The 19,289-nt window shown below is 39.0% G+C and overlaps 1 long non-coding RNA gene across 2 annotated transcripts in view; it reads right to left on the bottom strand.

The window, feature by feature from the left end:
* Window positions 1-19,289, bottom strand: part of LOC132385483 (uncharacterized) — a 28,992-nt gene that overhangs the window by 9,386 nt on the left and 317 nt on the right. For both annotated transcript variants that reach the window (XR_009509189.1, XR_009509190.1), the window contains exon 2: window positions 7,051-15,509. This is a non-coding gene — a long non-coding RNA (uncharacterized LOC132385483). The remainder of the gene's footprint in view (window positions 1-7,050; window positions 15,510-19,289) is intronic.

Here is a 19,289-nt window from a genome sequence, read left to right as displayed (position 1 = left end):
TGATTCGGCGGGGAGATATGTAATTGTACATTGTCAAATTTTTTCAGAACTATGGACTCTTATGAATATTTATGCACAAAATGAAAATGATGTAAAATTTATACAAGAGGTCTTTTTGAATTTGGCTAACGCACATGACAAAATATTAATAGGTGGAGATTTTAACTTTTGTCTAGATCCAGTTTTAGATAGATCAACAAAGGTTGTCACAAAATCAAAAGTAGCAAAATTAACTCTATCATTGATGAAAGATTTAAATTTGATTAATATATGGAGAAGAATTAACCCAAAAGAAAGAGATTATTTATTTTATTCAAATAGACATAAAACATATTCAAGGATAGATTTTTTCCTATTATCAACGGATATTCAAGACAGAGTGAAAAATATGGAATATAAAGCGAGAATATTGTCAGATCATTCTCCTTTGATAATGACAATGATAATGATAGATAAAGAGGAATCAATTTATAGATGGAGATTTAATTCATTATTACTAAAACGTCAAGATTTTTGTGATTTTATGAAAAAGCAGATTCAGTTCTTTTTAGATACAAATTCACACAGTTGATGATAAATTTATATTGTGGGAAGCAATGAAGGCATATTTGAGAGGTCAGGTAATAAGTTATACTTCTAAAATTAAGAAGGAATATATGATAGAAATAGATCAATTGGAAAAAGATTACAAAATTAGAAAAAGAATCTCAAAGATGTATGGCAGAGGAAAAACAAGACAACTTATTAACAAGAAGTTACAATATAATACACTTCAGACATATCAAACAGAAAAAGCAATTATGAGAACTAAACAGAGATATTATGAACTAGGTGAAAGATCACATAAGGTTCGTGCATGGCAGTTAAAAACAGACCAGACTTCTAAAACGATAAATGCAATTCGAACAAGAGTAAATAAAATCTCTTATAAACCTTTAGAAATTAATGAAACTTCCAACAATTTTTATTCTGAATTGTATAAATCAGAATCACAAAATGATAATGTCAAGATAGAAAGGTTTTTATCACAAATAACTCTTCCAAAATTGAATACGGATGAACAGAAGGGATTAGATATGCCTTTTACATTAAAAGAGGTCGAAGAAGCTCTAGGATCATTTCAAAGTAATAAATCTCCAGGTGAAGATGGTTTTCCACCTGAATTTTATAAAAAGTTTAAAGATTTATTAATTCCTCCTTTTATGGAGTTAATACATCAAGCGGAAAGAATGCATAAACTTCCAGAATCTTTTTCGACAGCTATTTTAATAGTATTGCCAAAAAAAGATTGAGATTTTTTAAAGCCAACATCATATAGACCTATTTCTTTGTTAAACACTGATTATAAAATAATAGCAAAAATCTTATCTAACAGATTATCTAAATACTTACCAAAATTAATACATATGGATCACACAGGATTTATTAAAAATAGACAATCAGCAGATAATTTAACTCGGTTATTTAGTATAATTCATTTGGCTCAAAAGAGGGAGGAAATGAGTGTGGCAGTTGCTTTAGATGCAGAAAAAGCATTTGATAGATTGGAATGGGATTTTTTAGTTAAGGTATTGGAAATATATGGATTAGGAGTATCTTTGATAAAACAGATTAAAACCTTAAATACTAATCCCAAAGCTAAAGTAGTGACAAATGGTCAAATTTCAACACCATTTCAGTTAACAAGGTCAACGAGGCAAGGTTGTCCATTATCACCTGTTTTGTTTGTTTTGGTGATAGAACCATTAGCTGAATTAATTAGAATGGACCCAGATATTAAGGGTTTCAGAGCTAACCAGGAAGAATACAAGATTAACTTATTTGCTGATGATGTTCTGCTTTATTTAACAAACCCATTGCACTCGTTGCATAAATTATCCTTTAGATTAGAAGAATATAGGAAAATATCAGGTTACAAAGTAAATTGGGATAAAAGTGAAATTTTACCTCTTACTAAAGGAGATTATAATCGATGCCGATTAATAACTCAATTTAGATGGCCGACAAATGGTATAAAATATTTAGGTATAAGAGTTGATAATGATATAAAGAACTTATATAAATTAAATTACTTAGCATTATTGAAAAAAATTCAATAAGATCTTGATAAATGGATGATATTACCAATAATATTAGTAGGTAAATACCGTAAAAATGAATATATTCCCTAGACTACAATACTTATTCCAATCACTATCAATACAACTACCCCAGAAGTTTTTTCAAGAGTTAAATAAATATGTGAGGAAGTTTCTTTGGAAAGGTAAGATGTGAAGAATATCGTTGAAAAAATTGACATGGAAATTTGATCTAGGAGGGTTACAACTTCCAAATTTTAAGAATTATTATAAAATAAATCAACTTAGATTCATTGCATCTTTTTTTGAGAAAGACAGACCGGCATGTATTAGAATAGAACTAGATAAAATAGGAGAAAATACACCAGATTTTATATGGGAATCTAAATGGATATGGGAAAAGAAAGAATCTCCTATATTAAAACACTTTATTGACTTATGGAATAAGATAAATGTTGATGATGAGACAAAGAAATCTTTATTAGCAAAGAGATCTTTAATTCAAAATAGACTTATTCCTTTTACAATGGATAATCAACTTTTATATAATTGGTTTCAAAAAGGGATTAGATATATAGGAGATTGTTTTGAAGGAAGTATATTAATGTCATTTGATCAATTAAAGAATAAATATAAAGTATCAAACAACACTCTTTTTTGTTACTTCCAATTAAGGGCTTATTTAAGAGAAAAATTCGGTCAAACAATGTTATTGCCGAAATCTAATGAAATAGAAACTTTAATTCAAAAAGGAAAAACTAAAAAATGTATTTCTTGTATGTATAGCTTGATTCAAAAACAGGCAATTAAACAAGGAATCCATAAGTCAAGATAAAAATGGGAAAGTGACTTGAATATTAAAATTGAAGAAACAAATTGGTCAAGACTACATCTTGATAGTATGACAAATACAATAAATGTACGGTTAAGATTAGTGCAATATAATTTTTTACATCAATTGTATATTATACCACAAAAAATAAATAAATTAAATCCAAATTTATCTGATCAGTGTTTCCGATGTAGCCAAGAAATCGGTACTTTTTTACATTCTACTCGATCTTGTTCTAAAATTCAACTTTTTTGGACAAATTTAAGAGTTTTATTGGAACAAATTATTGGAACACAACTTCCACATAATCCAATATTATTTTTATTAGGCGATATTGAAGGGATAAAATTGAAACCCAAATTGAATAAATATCAGAAAGAATTCATAAAAATTGCAGTGGCAGTAGCCAAAAAGGCTATTGCAGTTACTTGGAAATCGGATTCATACTTAAGTATAGATCGTTGGAAGAATGAAATTTCCAGCTGTATTCTACTTGAAAAAATTACTTATAATTTAAGAGATAAATATGAAACATATTTGAAAATTTGGCGCCCTTATTTACCAAAGACAGGATTAAATATATAGGTGCTCTGAAGATAAAATAATTGGTTATTTGGGGAAATAAATATATATACTAAAGTTATTACGAACTCCGTGGACCATGTGGGGATCTTCCAATATCCAGGCACTCTTTCTTCCTTTCTTTTCTTTTTCTTTTTCCTTTTTTCTATAGGGATGTTAGGGGGAGGGGCTAAGGGGAGGGGGAAAGGGTATATATTTTTTTCTTTCTGTAATCATTTGAAAACTCAATAAAAAAAGTTTTAAAAATTTTTGTATTTTCTCTCCATTTAGAAAATAGTCAAACCTTTCATCTCTTCCATCAAAGTGCATGACTGTACACTTCCCTATTCTGTATTCCATCTACCACTTGTTGCCCATGCTCCTACTCTGTCCATCTGTAGCCTCCCTATTTCCTCAAAACTATCCTCCCCTCCACCTATCTTCATATCATCTCAAACTTTACAACAAAGCCATCAACTCCATCATCCAAATCATTGACATATTGCGTAAAAAGAATTGGGCCCAGCAGCCAAATGGAAAAAGCTCCCTTTATTCACATTCTTTGCCACTTGCTAATCAGCCACTGCTTTATCCATGCTAGAATCTTTCCTGTAATACCATGGGCTCATAGCTTGTTAAACAGTCTAATAGATGGCACCTTGTCAAAAGCCTTCTGAAAATCCAAGTACACAACTCCTTGATCTATCCTGCTTGTTATTTCTTCAAAGAATTTGAACAGATCTGTCAGGCAAGATGGACAAGATTGTCCCTTGAGGAAACCATGCTGACTGCAACCTATGTGCCTCCAATTATCCCAAAACCATAATCTTTAACAATCAACCCCAACATCTTCCTAACCACAGAGTTCAGACTAACCTGCCTATAATTTTCTTTCTCCTGCCTCTCTCCCTTATTGAAGACATTTGCAATTTTCCTGTCTTCTAGTGATTCTTGAAAGATCATTACTAAGGCCTTCACAATCTCTTTAGTAACCTTTTTCAGAACTCTGGGGTGTACACAATCAAGTTCAGGTGACTTACCTACTTTCAGACAGTTCAGTTTCCTAAGAACCTTCTCCCTAGTAATGGTAACTTCACACACTTCATGACCTCTGACACCTGCAACTTCCACCATACTTCTAGCATCTTCCACAGTGAAGGCTAATGCAAAATACTTACTCAGTTAATCTGCCATTTCCTTGTATCCCATTACTAACTGTCCGGCATTGTTTTCCAACGGTCCAATATCCACTTTTGCCTCTCTTTTACACTTCATGTATTTGAAGAAACTTTGGGTATTGTCTTTAATGTTATTAGGTAGCTTCCTTTCACATTCCATTTTTATCTTCTCAATGACCTTAAGTTGGCCACACACTTCAATTCCACAGACCACTCCCACTCTGACATGTCTGTCCATGGCCTCCTCTACCATCAGGATGAGGCCACATGCAGGTCGATGGAGCAATACCTTATCTCCCGCCTAGGTAGCCTCCTTCCTGCCGGCATGAACATCCAACTCACTGACCTCTGCTGATACCCCTGCCCCCCACCCTTACCCCCATCCCTATCTATTATTTTAGTCTGTTTCTCTTTCTCTATCTTTCCCCCCTCACTATAATCTCTCCCCCAGCCCATTTCCCTCCAGCCTATCCCTTCCCAGCTCTCTACTTTATCCTTCCCCCCACTTCTTATCCCCCCTCGACCATCCCATGTTACTTCACTCCTGATAAAGGGTTTCGGCCCAAAACGTTGTTATTACCTCCTCCCATAGATGCTGTCTGGCCTGCTGAGTTCTGCCAGCATTTTGTGTTTTTTATTTATTTCCAGCATCTGCAGATTCACTCGTGTTAATTTGCCTTCTGTTGGTATTTTAAAGCTTCCCAATCCTCCAACTTCCTACTAATTATTATATGCTCTCTCTTTAGCTTTTGTGTTGGGTTTGACTTCCCTTGTTAGCCATGGTTGTGTCATCTTGCCTTTGGAATGCTTTTTCCTCTTTGGGATGTATATATCCTGAGCCTTCCTATTGCTTCCAGAAATTCCAACCATTGCTGCTCTGCCATCATCCCTGCAAATGTCCTTTTCCAATCAATTTTGGCCAATTCTTCTCTCATACCTCTGTAGCTTCCTTTACACCACTGTAATAATGATACATCTGACTTTAGCTTCTCCTTCTCAAATTTCAGGAAGTATTCGATCATATTGTGATAACTTCCCCTAATGGTGCTTTTACTTCAAGCTCTCTAATCAATTCTGGTTCATTGCACAACACCCAGTCCAGAAGAGCTGATCCCCTCATCGGCTCAACCACGGCTGCTCTAAAAATCCATCTCATAGGTTTTTCAGAAATTCCCCTTCTTGGAATCCTGCACCAACCTGATTTTCCCAATCGATCTGCCCATTGAAATCCCCCATGACTATTGTAACATTGCCCTTCTGACATGCATTTTCTATGTCCCTTTGTAACTTATATACCATATCCCTACTACGGTTTGGGGGGGGGCATATATAACTCCCATCAGGGTATTTTTACCATTGCAGTTCCTTAACCTTATCTCCCTATCTACAATGATTTAAGACCTTCTGATAGAGGTAATCTCTTTTTAATGATTTCATTTCATTTTTTACCAACAGAGTCACACCAACCCCTCTGCCTTCTTGTCTGTCCTTTTGACACAATGTGTATCGTTGGACATTAAGCTCCCAGCTATAATCTTCTTCTAGCCATGATTCAATAATGCCTACAACATCATACTTGCCAATATGTAACAGTGCTACAAGTTCATCGACCTTATTTTGTATACTATGTGTATTCGAATATAACACCTTTAGTCCTGTATTCACCTTTTTCGATTTTGTCCGTTTTTTATGTTGCCACTCATACTGTTGACTGCAATGTGGCCCTATCTTCAGCCTCTCCTTGCTATGAGTCTCACTACACATTGCCTGTTTGTAAACCAATAACCTCATCTTCAGTGCTATCACTCTGGTTCCCGACCCCCTAAGTTAGTTTGAACCCACCCTGAACAACTCTAGCCAACTTGCCCGCAAGGATATTGGACTCCCTCAGGTGTAACTCATCCCTTTTGGAGAAGGTCATAACTTCTCCAGAAGAGATCCTAATGATTCATAAACCTGAATCCCTGCGCCCTACCACCTGCACCAGTTTCTCAGCCACACATTCATCTGCTAAACCACAATGTCTCCTGTGAGGAAACTGAGTTTCAACTTTCAGGGCGCCATTAAGATTTGTGCGAGGAGCTCTGATGGAAATCATCAAGTATTTAGACTGCTACAGCTGAAATCCTCAGCTACAGCCATGGACAATACAGTAAGTGACATTGTTTTAAGGCAACTAAAAAATCTATTGTTACTCAAAGTCAGCGAATCTTGGAGGATCTCTTTTGGCTGGTACATTTCCCTTTAAGACAGCAGAAGAGAGGATGACACACTGGTTTAAAAGTTCATTTAAGGAGACAAGGGTTTTGGCTAGCACTATTCTACTGGTAAATGTACAGTCTCTGGTAAATAAGATTGATGATCTAAGAGCAAGATTGCTGTACCAGAGGGACATTAATACCTGTTGTTTTATGTTTCACGGAGTCTTGGTTATCCCCGCCATTCCAGATGTAGTGATACAGCCTGCTGACTTCACAAATCACCAACATAGGACTGCTGAGTCTTTCAAAGGCAGTGGAGGTGGAGTATGCTTTATGATCAACACATTGTGGTGTACAAATATGGCAGTGCTGTCCCAGTCCTGCTCACTCAACCTGGAACATCTTGGAATCAAGTGTCGTCCATTTTATCTGTCACAGGAATTTTCAGCCATCAACTTGATAGTAGTGTATGTCCCACCTCAGGCTTGTATCAAACAGGCTCTAGATGCACAGAGCAACGTAATCAACAGGCATAAAACAGCCAACCCAGATGCCTTCCTCATCATTTGGGGTATTTTAACTAGGGCAGCTTGAAAAGATCTCTAAATAATTATTACCAACATACCAGTTGTGAAACTAGAGGAGCCAACACACTGGATCACTGTTATAGAACCATCAAGAGTGCTTACCATGCCACCCCATGCTCACATAGTGGGAAGTCTGATCACCTGGCTGTACTTCTGCTCCCTGAGTACAGGCAGAGACAAGACAGCAGCACCGGTAGTTGCATTCAAGTCTAGTATCCAGGGCTACACAAGGCCAGGTATGACTTCCAGAAGGCTATGTTAAGAGCAAGAGAACATTTCTGAATGAGGATAGAGGTGGAATCTGAACCATGTCAACTCTGGCAGGGTTTAGAGGTCATTACTTTCAACAAAGCACATGACAGAGATGCTTCACTCCCAAATGAGTTCAATGCCTTTTATGCACACTTTGAAAAACAGAATAAAACTACAGCTATGAGGATCCTGTGGCACCCGGTCACCCTGTGATGTCTGCCTTGAAGGCCGATGTCAGATCATCTTTCAAGAGGGTGAACCCAAGCAAGGTGACAAGCCCTGAAGGGGTACCTGATAGGTCTCTAAAAACCTGTGCCAACCAACTAGTGGGTGTGTTCAAAGACATTTTTAATCTCTCATTGCTACAGTTGTACATTTTCACCTGCTTCTAAAGGGCAACAATCATACCAGTGACCAAGAATAACAGGGTAAGCTGCCTTAATGATGATCATCCAGTAGTACACACATTTACTGTGATAAAATGCTTTGAGAGATTGGTTACGACTAGAATGAACTCCTGCTTCAGCAAGAACCTGGACCGATTGCAATTTACCTACTGCTACAGTAGATCTACAGCAAATGTGTTCTCATTATCTCTTAAAGCTGTCTTGGTTCACCTGGATAACACTAATACTTATGCCAAGATGCTGTTCATTCACTAAGGCTCAGCGTTTAATACAATCATTCCTACAGGCCCACAACTTGGGCCTTTGTACCTCCCTCTGCAACTGGAACCTCTACTTCCTCACTGGAAGACCACAGTCTGGGTGGATCGGAAATAACATTGCCACCTCGCCGATAATCAACAATGGCACACCTCATGGATGTGTGTTTAGCCCACTGCTCTACTCTTGCTACACCGATGATTGTGTGGCTGGACAGAGCTCAAATGCCATCTATAAATTTGTTGATGACACAATTATCGTCAGCAGTATTTCAGATGGTGATGAATAGACATACAGGGGCGAGACAGATCAGCTAGTTGAGTGGTGATGCAGCATCAACCTTCTCGCAACTTGCACATAGCTCCAACAAAGTTTGTCATATTATTACAGCACTGTTCACAAACCTGTCCTTTTCTTGCTATAAAGCATCACAGTGCATTAACAAAGAAATCTGTATCTAAAGAAGATGCCACTTCAATGTGAACAGCTTGTGCAGCTAGACAGGTAAATATGACCCCATACCTCTTCACTGTACTCTTTTGGCTCTTCCCCTCACAGTAATCTACTCCTACACCTGTAAATGGAAGTTTATCTGGAGAGACCCCGTCCAAAAGTAGATCTGCCATGTGCTAGCATCCTGGAGCTGCCTGCAACCAGTGATAAACAACACACTAAGGCAGGATTCTTGTTAACACTGTATGGGCACTGGGAATCCAGTCATTTTGGTGCAAATGGATAACATAAGGTTACCATGTCCCACCTCTTCATATAATGGCCTCAGAATGACGTCAGAGATATGAATATCCTTTGCCAGTATAACATGATGTTTAAACTCTACAGGCATGGCTGCCCTATTAAGTTGTCCAGCAACTCTCAAAACACCATCTTCAAGGACTGGATTGAGCTTGAAAATATGGCTGTTCCTTTTCACACTTCCTCCACTTTGTAAACTTAAGAATTCATCTGGAAATCTCTTTCTATGGCAAAACCCAATGATATCCATTTCAGCCTTTCTGAACTCCTCCAGTGAGAGACAGTCTCACCTGGTCTGATCCTTGGCCTTCTCGATCTCTTCTCTCTCTCTCCCCCCCACACCAAAGAATACCCTTGTCGTCCTTCATCCAAGTCAGTGAGCAAATATTCATTTGCTTTCTCTTGTGACTAAGAAACAAGAGCAGTTTCTTAAATCTCAGAATCCAGGTCACTTGTCTTTCTCAAACAGATTCAAGATGAGAAATGATGGATTGTACGTGTTACTGCATCCACCTTCCCTTCAATTTACATAGCATTCATTGTAACATTCCCCTTCACTTCCAGGTCATCTAGCAGAAGTTTTCCAGAAGAATTGGGATTCACAGGCCATTCACTTTCAGGCTGAAGAAGATATTGAGGCCCTGAGGCCTATGTCTCACTCCTCAGGAATGCTTTCACTTTCAACTGCCTAGATGCCACATTACTAGATGTTTACATACCTCCAACTGAGATGCTTGTGATACCTTAAGAATTACTGAAACTCTGTTTGCGACGAAGGTTTGGAACATGGAAGTTTCATTTTTGATATACTTCAGCACAGAAGTACTATCAGAACAAAACACTGAGTCCTGAAACTGCACATGCAACTCCCTCCTCCACGTGTTCAAGTGGCTTGCCATTGTAGCAGTGGTGAGCTCCATTTGAGAGATGGAAACTGACTTCACCAGAGCCCCCGTAGATTTTCCTGTGATAAAAGCACAGCGCACCTGATAGTGCATGCTGTGCAACAATAGGTAGGTCACTGTTCCATACCATCTTTGCTTGCATCTGTAAAATGGTGTAACTATGCAGCAGTATCTTCTCCAAACTCCAGAGGTTTCAAATATCTAACAACCTTTAAAGTCTTCCCATTGGCAGACTTCTTTCAGCCAGCTTGTCCATTCATGAGCAACTGATGTTGGTATAGTGTCATCCCAGCCAAGCACTTACTTACATAGATCTTGTAGGATCTTCTTAGCAGATAGCACCATTGGACTCAAGATTCCTGAAGATCACAGATGGAACTAACTTTGGAGAGGATCCCCTGTCCAGTGATTGGTCTATCTTGGATTGTGATTTTAAATTTGCAATCAGACTGAATGCAACATTGCACACCCAGTACTCTCTCCACTGAAGGTATACCTTGATCCAAATCCAAATCCTTCATGTCTTTCACTCTTTGCTCTTTTGGTATCACAGCTAGCACACTATGTCTGTTCCTTAGACACCTTGTGACTCTAAAGCCACCTCTAGCAAAAATGGATATAAGGTCAGAATAGCGAGACACCACTTCTTCCTCAGAGGACAATGACACAAGTCAGTCGTCAACATAGAAACAATACAAAACCTTGTCTATTATCAATGAAGAACTGTTCTTCATTGCCTTCTGTGCATTTCCTAAGAGTGAAGTTGACAATGCTTGGTGATGAAGTTACTTTAAAGAGATGTACCACCATATAAAAGTCCACCATATCAGAGCTGAGGTCACCATCAGGCCACTAGAGAAACCTCAGCAGATCTGCATCTTCCACTGGTACCTGTGAAATATTAATTCAATCTCTGCCATGATCACTACTGGTTATGAATCTGGCTATGAGTCCAATCAATGAGCTAGTATGATCTTTGTAAAAGCAGAGCATTAAGTAGCATTCCCTGAAAAGTCACTCCACACTAAACAAAACATGAAGTTTCCCTTTCTCTTTTCTGGGGTGATAAACACTACAACGTGGAATATATCAGACTTCCGCATCACTGCATTCCAGATCCTCTGCTAGCACTCTTTCGGCATAACCTTTGGAGATGATATCACATGAAAGTTGTGTAGTCAGTGTGAAAAGACAAATCGTCCTTAAACCTCTTCCTTAGATTTAGAACATGCTGTTCTGCAATCCTCCTATTACTTGGCATGTTCTCCCCCTTCTTTCTCAAAGATAAACTAATCTGGTAGTGGCCAACCACCAGTTTTACAGAATTTGCAACCAGCTCTATAAATTTTTGGTCTTCTCTTGACAAACTAGGTTGTTCATCCAGACTGCTTTCAGGGAAGTCTGCTTTAAACTGCTGCTGTCAAAGCTCATCTTAGTTCAAACCTGAGATGCTTTGCAGTCTCTCCCACCACCATTGTCTCCTTTCAGTGGTCCATTAACAGTCCAGCTCAATACTGTTCTGGTTGCATTATGTCCATCATTAAGACTGTGAATCACTTGCAATGGCTCCAATGCTTTAGCCACATTTGGCTCTATTAGCAGCTCAGCTTCTGAATCAATCGCTGTCAAATGGACACGCTTTAGGTGAGACCATCCCTGGAAATCCCCCTCTCGTGGAATGTTCCATTTATGGACAGGCATACTTTTCAGCATATAGATGTTAAGTAGTTCATAATAGTTTTCATTATCTAAGCCAGACACTTCCAATCCTGAAACAATGCAGCTACTCACGATCTTCTTTTGACCCATGGTGTGTAAGATAATGTGTGTCCTTTTTCCTGTGAGGTTGGGCTTGTTCATGGAGCTGTTCCAAGCACTGCTGTACTTCTAGGAAAGCATAAGTAACCACCGTGTTGTTACCCTTCTTAGATTTCACTTGTACTGGAAGTTTACAATCATGATCACCAGCCCTTGTAAAGCCATTAGATACCTGGGCACTACTCATTGCTGTGTCTGTTTCTTTCATGGCTTGTTCAAAGTAAATTTATTATCAAAGTACATATGCAACATGCTGTAAAGTTTCACTGCTAATTTAATGGTTTCTCTGTAGCAGCAATGTTTGGATTATGACTAAAGATAACTGGGACTTTGGAATGTATGTTATCCAATGAGAGGGATGTTGCTCTTTCTTGTGAGTCTGGAAGAGAGATTTTCACAGTTTTTTGTCAGCAAGAGAAGAAGAAGGAAGACGGGTGTGGAGGGAGCTGGGAGACCAGACGGAGTGGACTGGAAGCGAGGGTCCGAAGGTCGGCAACGCACAGAGGAGGTCGATGGTTGATGAATAGTTGTATCAGTGAACTCCAATGTGCACTTTTGACTTTCTGCCTTAAAATGGGCTCTTTTTCTTTTTACTTTCTTTACTAACCCTATATTCAGATTAAGATTTATAAAGTTATATGGTGTATATGGTGTACTATCTGATATTTTGCGGTGAGGATTTGTAACCGGGCAACACATCACTCAGCATCCACACAAACAAGATTTCTTAGTTTGGCTGAGCCAGAAGTTGTCTTCCCCAGATGAATGCCTGCTGGCCGAGCCCAAGAGTAACACATACAGGTCACCGTGTACAACCCAGAGATTCTCTTTCTGCAGCCGTACTTAACAAATCTATAGAACAGTAAATGTAAACTGTAAATATCAGGAACTGTTAACTGTAAATAAACTGTGCAAATGCAGATATAAATAAATAACAGATGTTTTGAATCTGCACCCTTTTCTTCAGAGTGACTATGATGTCTGCTGCGATGCTTGCCATTGCACACCATGCATGAACGATGCTTGCTGCAGCCCTTACTGATGAGTCCTATACACAGATAGCCAAGCAGAAACCATTTCTTTTCACAAAGAGCCCTTTTCACCAGCCGAGGGTACGTATCCGAAGTTCACCCTTGCAGAACAGACAAACTGATGAACTATTTCCGTTTCATTAGTTCTAGCCTCAGTTAGAGCACAGGACCTTAAGAAATAGGAGCAGAAGTAGGCCACACACACGAAATGCTGGTGAAATACAGCAGGCCAGGCAGCATCTATAAGGAGAAGCACTGTCGATGTTTCGGGCCGAGACCCTTCGTCAGGACAGAATTAGGCCATTTGGTCCATCGAGTCTGTTCCATTATTTCATCATGGATGATCCATTTCCCTCTCAGCTCCAATTTCTTGCCTTCTCCCATATCCCTTCATGCCCCAACTAATCAAGAATCTATCAACCTCTGCTTTAAATATACCTAATGACGTGGCCTCCACAGCGGCCTATAGCAATCAATTCCACAGATTTACCAATCTCTGGCCAAAGAACCACTCACAGGCTAAAGAATCATTAAAGAAAGAAGTGTTTCCTTTACTTCTCACAGGGCCACAGTAGTGGCAAAGCTGCTTCCTTTAGCTTTAGAATGAAATTATGACTTAATTTTGTTTACACCTTTGCTTATTGTTGGTGATGTAGCATCCTGTACATTTCCAAACACTGGGTGTGTAGTAATCCTTACTTACCCATCAATAAAATCAACAAGTTCAGTGAAAGTAATCTTAAGGTTATATCTTTCTTGCTGTTTTTAGACCATTCTCCATTTATCCCTAAGCACATAGTGCAATTGACATATGAGCAGGCATGTCCAGCTGATTTATGTACTGGACTTCTTCCATAGCTTTGCAACACCCTCTAAGAAAACGACTGCTGAAGGTTCTCAGCCTGAAACATTGATTCTACTTTTTTCCATTGATGCTGCCTGGCCTGCTGAGCTCCTCTGGCATTTTGCGTGTATTCCTTGGATTTCCAGCATTTTCAGATTTTCTCTTGTTTGTGTAAGAAAAAGAATGTAGGCTTTAAGTGTTTTCACATATTCAGATTTGATAGGTACCCAAGAAAGAGCCTGCATGTGGGCAGACACAATTTTCTATTCATTACCAAAATGTTCCCATCGCAAAACCTTAGCTTTTAATGATCGTTTCTTAGTGTCAACATGCTGGCAACTTCTCAAAATGCTGGTGGAATGCAGGACTGACGAAGGGTCTCGGCCTCAAATGTCGATTGTACTTCTTCCTATAGATGCTGCCTGGCCTGCTACGTTCCACCAGCATTTTGTGCGTGTTGCTTTAATTTCCAGCATCAGCAGATTTCTCCGTGCTGGCAACTTCTGCTAAGTTCTCAAGGGCAACCCCTAGTGTACTGTTCAGGGAAATACAGGCAGTCACTATCCCTGTCAACACATACAAACAAGCCGGAGGAACTCATCAAGTCGGGCAGCATCCATTGAAACGAGCGGTCAACATTTTGGGCCGAGACTGTGTGTTTACTATAGCTGTCAGTCTTGCCTGCAACATTATTTTCAAAACCCCTCATGAATACATGATACTGCACGGACCTTCATCAAAGATTTGAAAATCTCTTTTAGGCAATGATGAAATGCGTTGGTTGTCGTTGTACCAACAAGGTTGTTATTTCATTTGTTTCCTCATAATATCAATAATACTATTCTAACTTCTTTTGTCCAAAACAAGAGCAGTTCGATATGACATAGATTCAGAGTACTCATTGGTGCAAGCTGTGTGTAAAAACTCTGAACAATCTCTTGGGGCGGAGGGGGGGGGGGGGGTCATGTTCATGTTTCACAGACACTTGAAGAACAAATGAATCAACATTGACATTGACTGTTTGAGTTAACTTCTGTGCCCTATCAATATCAGAACTCACACCACAGGACTGTCCTGCTGGAGCACTTTCACCACTTGGCACACATGAAGCCCTTAGCACATTAATCTTGGCCTCCTACATGCAAATTTCTTCCTGCAGCTTAAGCTGCTCCTCTCTTTTCTGTAGCTGTTCCTCTTGCTCTTCCAGTGCATGTTTGTCCTTTGATCATTGTTGCTGTGTAATTAATGTAGCTAAATCAGCCTCTATCTTAATGCTTGCAGAGGATGTATTAGATACAGAAGATGCTCTGCCTGCAGTAGAACTTCGAGCACTGACATTTAACACACTGTTGCTCAGGTCTGTATCATCCTGTGGGACCTCTGTTCTATGCATAGTCAAAACTTGCCTTGGAATTTGACAAACATCGTCTGATGGAAGGTGAAACACCTATTCACTTGTTGAAGCAACATCACCTTCAACGGAACATTTTTGGGTTAAACATTGTTTCATATCCTCTGTGACTGCACTAGTGTGTGGCGCGTGGCCAAGTGGTTAAGGCGTTGGTCTATTGATCTGAAGGTCGCTATTTCAAGCCTCAGCTGAGGCAGCATGTTGTATCCTTGAGTAAAGCACTTAACCACACATTGCTCTGCGATGACACTGGTGCCGAGCTGTATGGGTCCTAATGCCCTTCCCTTGGACAACATCGGTGGTGTGGAGAGGGGAGACTTGCAGCTTGGACAACTGCAGGTCTTCCATACAACCTTGCCCAGGCCTCAGTCATCATCAAAGATCGATGGACAGCTGAAGAAAAAGAAGAAGAGTGCACTAATAAGTCATCTGTTTGAAAAACACTGGTTCTGTTTTTCTTGCTTGACCTTGGGAAATAATAAGATCAACATGTGATGTTGCTTAGCAACAGCTTCACGGAGACTAGTCAAGTCCTCAAGATGAGATTGCACTTGCAAGTAATTTTCCTTATTTCCCATTAGATCCTTAATTGATGGTATTCATTATTATCATTATGTGCTGTGTCATACGACGTGGGCGATCATGGTCTTATGACCATGACTGTTCTTGGCAAATATTTCCACAGAAGTAGTTTGTCATTGCCTGCTTCCAGGCAATTAACAAGATGGTTACCCAGCCATTATCAATATTCTTCAGTGATTATTTGCCTGGCATCAGTAGTCGCAAAACTAGGACTTGTGATGTGCAGCAGCTGTTCATACGACCATCCACCCCCTGTTTCCATGTCTTCATGTGACATTGATCAGGTTACGCTTTGCCCAAGGGTGACCTACAGGCTAGCGGAGGGAAGGAGTGATTTACACCTCTGATACAGATGTATCTCCACTCTGCCACCCAATATGGTATTAAGCCTTTAATTTTGTTCATATTGATTTTATATTCCTTTTGAAAACTTTCAATTCTACCTGCTAAAGTTTTAAAGTAAGCTTAATTTCTCTTTTTCCAGCCCTGATGTGAGGACCGCTGACATCACTTCCATTCTTCGATTCACAAATGTAACTTTCTCCTTTTTGCACCACTCACAATTAACTCTTTGTTCACCCACTGCACCAGCGATATTCGGTTCAATAAACGTAGTCAACTAACTGTCTGCACTTCTACCAGACTGAAGAAACAGCCTTCAATTCAAACATTGGCAACCAGAATATTTCAGCACTTCAATAAATCAAAGTGACAAACCCTCGGGCAAGCACCGCACGATTGAGCAACAATGGACGGGTGGCACAGACCATTCAAAACTGTGTTCAAACCACAAACACACAGCATGAGTCAACAAAAGGTCGATACTTGCTGCAAGCTGCTCCAGTTTCGATGCACAGTTCTCAGTGCAGCAATTTGAATTTCTCCAACAGCTCTGAGGCAATCCTTTGCATAGATTGTTGTTCATTTGGAGTAACTATTTTCTGTTGACAAAATGTAGCAGCTACTTTAAAACAAACTAAGACCGCTGAGAGATTAAGCCAGGAAATCGACACTATATGATATGCTTCCAAAATAACAAAGTTCCAAAATTGAAAAAGGTACATTCAATCCTCTATTACAAAACCAACAAAGACACACAACATTGTAGCAATAAAAAAACTAATGAAACTGAATTAGTGAACTAACAAAGTTAGTGTTGAACTAACTTATTTAAGTGAAGTTATCAATCTACTTAGTATTCCAATAAATTTCCAATTTATGCTCCCAATTAGCATTATTGGTTGAACTGAATTAGTAGTCAACAAAAAATATCATTCTCTGGGGCTCAATCCCTCCTCATTGTGTTTTCTATCACAAGAAAAGTCACCAAACCTGTTGAAAAATATCTTTACAATCCTTACATCAATTTATGACCTGTTTTTGCAAGTACAGTAAACATAGAACCAATTTTCAAAAACTAGTCAGGGCTATTGAAATCATCTATGTGAAATTGCACTGGAAATATATACCGTTATGCATAACTTAGCAGAAGGGAAGTTGGTCACATCAGATGCAAAGATATTTCAACAGATCCAAACATCTTGTAATATTTAGTTGTGAATGTAGAAATTTTTGAAGGGGAATTTTATAAAGCAGTCAAAATTGCATTTTTGTCTCAAAAGCACTGAATTGCCTGGATCTGTGGAAATTGTTCTTTTCAATTCCATTTTAGTAGGCTTTTAGCTAAGAGGAAATATTTAAATGGTAGAAGTGATATCAATATTCTTTTTTTTTTCAAAAATTCAAGAGGATTCAGTAGCTAGTTGACGGCAGTTGGAATGGAAGGTTTCCACACATTCATCTTATAAATAGAAATACTTCATCCCACTACAGCAGACCATCCTAAAGAAGAAAAAATGAGAACTATAATTAAGAACAGAAGTTTGAATCTGAATTCAAACAAGGCTGTGTGCTTAGCCCCCTGCTCTATTAATTTTATACTTCTGCCTGTAAGGCTAAGCACAACTCCAATACCATATTTGACAACACCACTGTCATAGGCTGACTAAAAGGTGATGATGAATCAGCATTTAAAAGGGCAATTAAAAATCTGGCTGAATGGTGTCACAACACCAACCTTTCACTCAACGTAAACACAACCAAGCAGCTGGTTTTTGACTTCAGGAAGAGGACACCAGAGGTCTGTGAGCCAGCCCTCATCAAGGGTCAGCAACTTTAAATTCCTTGGTGTTATCATTTTAGAGGATCTATCCTGGGCCCAGCATGTAAGTGCAATTACGAAGAAAGCACAGCAGTCCTCCTACTTCCTTAGAAGTTTACGAAAACTTTGACAAACTTCTATAGACGTATGGTGGAGAGGATATTGACTGGCTACAGCTTGGTATGGAAACATTAATGCCTTTGAATGGAAAATCCAAAAAAAAGTCGAGGATATGGCCCAATCCATCATGGGTAAAGCTCTCCCCTCCATCTATGTGGAGCACTGTTGCAGAAAAACAGCATCTATTATCACAGAACCCCACCATCCAGCCATGGTCTCTTCAGTACTGCCATCAGGAAGAAGGTACAGAGCCTCAGGATGTACACTATTAGGTTTAGGAACAGTTATTAGCCCTCAACCATCAGGCTTTTGAACCAGTGGGGATAACTTCACTCACTCCCATCATGTTGTCAATATTTATTGCTTATTTATTTTTTATCATTTTGCTCTTCTGTATTTGCACACTTTGTTGTCTTTAATGCATTGGTTGTTTGATTGTCTTGTTGGGTATGGTCTTTCATTGATTCTATTGTGTTTCCTGGATTTACTGAGTATGCCTGCAAGAAAACAAATCCTAAAAGATGTACATTGTGACATATATGTACTTTGATAAAAAATTTACTTTGAACTTGAATCCTGAGGCCAGTAGGTCACAGAGCACATAACAAATAGAAGGGTGCCACTCAGGTTCAGACTGAATTGCATTAAGTATTGAAAGCAGAGGGTCAGTAAACAGAATCAAAATGAGACAGGACATTGAAATTGCAGGAATGGCAGGAGGAGTAAATACCATCGGAAAGTAGAAGGTTGCTGGTGTCAAGTGTATTGAGGATTTTACATATTATTTGCCAGGGTTAAATTGGCTGGATGATGGTGGTGGGGTGGCAATAAATTAGTTTATTATTGTGACATGAACTGAGATACATTGAGAAGAATGTGCTTTACCTATTGAAGTAACAATTTAAGGATGTGCTCAAAAGCTCCTTGAAGAAATGCAACCTCCTTGCTGCCTCCAAGGACTATCTGGCGCATGCTCACTTAAAATGGAGTAGGAACGTTTAACTTGGTATGGAGAGCCACGAAGCCATTCACTTGGAGCATCTGGAGGGTGAAACGTAAGCCATGGAAGGAAAGGGCCACTTCAACTGTTCCAAATGTGGAAGTCTATGGGTGTTTTGATGCAACTCAGAACCCACAAAACCCAGAGTGGAAGTATGTCATCCTCAATCACCTTTGGTGAATCATGTAATTCTACTACTTTATATTATTTCCCCCCCCAAAACTATTATCTTTGTTCCTTTGTACGTTCGCAGGTCAGAACGCACTCTGAAGTGAGTGAGACTACTCGCGGTATTTCTCTTCCTTTTCAC

Source organism: Hypanus sabinus, chromosome 2 (genome assembly GCF_030144855.1).
Source record: "Hypanus sabinus isolate sHypSab1 chromosome 2, sHypSab1.hap1, whole genome shotgun sequence".
Taxonomy (NCBI): domain Eukaryota; kingdom Metazoa; phylum Chordata; class Chondrichthyes; order Myliobatiformes; family Dasyatidae; genus Hypanus; species Hypanus sabinus.
This window is presented reverse-complemented; position numbering and strand designations above follow the sequence as displayed.